Source organism: Leucopleurus acutus (genome assembly GCF_964270905.1).
Source record: "Leucopleurus acutus genome assembly, chromosome: 1".
NCBI classification, from domain to species: domain Eukaryota; kingdom Metazoa; phylum Chordata; class Mammalia; order Artiodactyla; family Delphinidae; genus Leucopleurus; species Leucopleurus acutus.
In genome coordinates, this window is record NC_139142.1 from 32,604,530 (window position 1) to 32,606,279 (window position 1,750).

Here is a 1,750-nt window from a genome sequence, read left to right on the forward strand (position 1 = left end):
TGTGGCCAGGGACAACAGGAGGAGTTGCTCAGTTCTGTTCACTCAACAGAGTTTACTTGAGCTGTGCAGAAGGATCCTGCAGTGCTTATCTACAAGACAGTCACGTTGTAAGGAAATCGGGTATCTAGTATTTCATATTAACTAAAATTGGGAAGTAACTCTTTTCTGGAGCCCAAAGCCATGAGCTAATGGAATATTCCAGCTGAAGTACAGAATGCTAGCTTTCAAGACTCCCTGTGTCTGGCTTTGTTAGTACCTCCACCAAGGCTGGAGAAAGGCAATAAAATACTAAGATATCTGGGTGCCAATCCAGATCCTTAAGCATGAGAGACGTTCTTGGGAACGTCTAGGGAAGCTGGCATGGAAGACATTTGGAGGGAAGGAGATTAGGAAGACTGCAATAGAAGGAATGAAATGCTAGGTGCCTTCAAACTGCTTTCCAGATCCACAGAACTAGTATTGAACATGCGATGGATTGGCCTTTAAAACACTAGGTCATAAAGATTCTTGAAAATCCCTAAGTAAGGGAATTCCCTGGCAGTCCAGTGGTTAGGACTCTGCTCTTTCACTGCTGAGGGCCCGGGTTCGATCCCTGGTCGGGGAACTAAGATCCTGAAAACTGTGCAGTGCAGCCAAAAAAAAAAAAAAAGTCCCCAAGTAAAATCCCAAGTTTAAAATGGAAGTCAATAAAAATGCAGGATTGGTTTGGGAGAAATTCCCTTTGCTGGAATGCATAAATTCCATGAAATAACAATCATATAATGACCTGATCACCAGCACACTTAAACATGTACCTAGAACAGGTGAGTGTGTGTTTGTTGGCAATTGGCATAGGCTTTCAAAGGGTAACATCTCCCTGTTGGACTATTCCTAGGCACTATGGCTAGCGACACTATTTGGGGCCTCCCCCTACCACTTTTTTAACTTATTTTTTCTTCATGTCTCAGAGTCAGTATTTTCTAACATTTTTAGTCTCTCCAAGACCCCACCTTAAACTGCTAAAGCTAATGTCTGTTCTTTTCTCTTCCTCCTGAGAGAGACCTGTGAGTCGGATGGAAGTGACATTGAAGTAGCAAAAGAAGTGGATTCTGTACTGATTTCTTCAGTGGAGTAGCGTCATGAACCTTGGGCAAATCACTCAGACTCTTTGGAACTGTGAAATGGAGGTCCCTCTTAAGTCTAAAATCTCATTTTTTCCATCTCATGGCCTGTCTACATCCTGTTCCAATGAATTCTCATACCTGAGCCATCCCTATAGTGCCCACCAGAACCAGTCTGTGAGCCAAGGTCTTTGGCAAGTGTACAACTGCTCGGAGCCTCAAGCTGCTCATTTGTGAAATGGGGGGGAGAATACCTGTCTCAGCACATTGTTAGAGTGTTAAACGTGGGCACACGTGTGTGTGTGTGTGTGTGTGTGTGGCTTAGAACAGAGCCTGATGTGTGGAAAACACTGAAGTGCTTGCTGTCATTAGCATATCCTCTCTATTCTGCTCTCAGTGCTTGTTGAAAGCAACGTGCACACCACAAAGAAGGCTTTTTTCAATGGGGTCTGCCAAGGAATATAGAAACAGAGAAAGAACTTACTGTTTATTAGCAAACCTTACTCTGAAGCCACAGGAAAGAGTAAATTATCCCCATTATAGTGGACCTGACTGGAGCTGAGTTTGGGGACTTAGACACCACCTCCAACTTGGGGAGCCAACTGTCTAAAGGCTCTGTCTGAGAGCTTCAAAAAAAAGCCAGCCTTGGC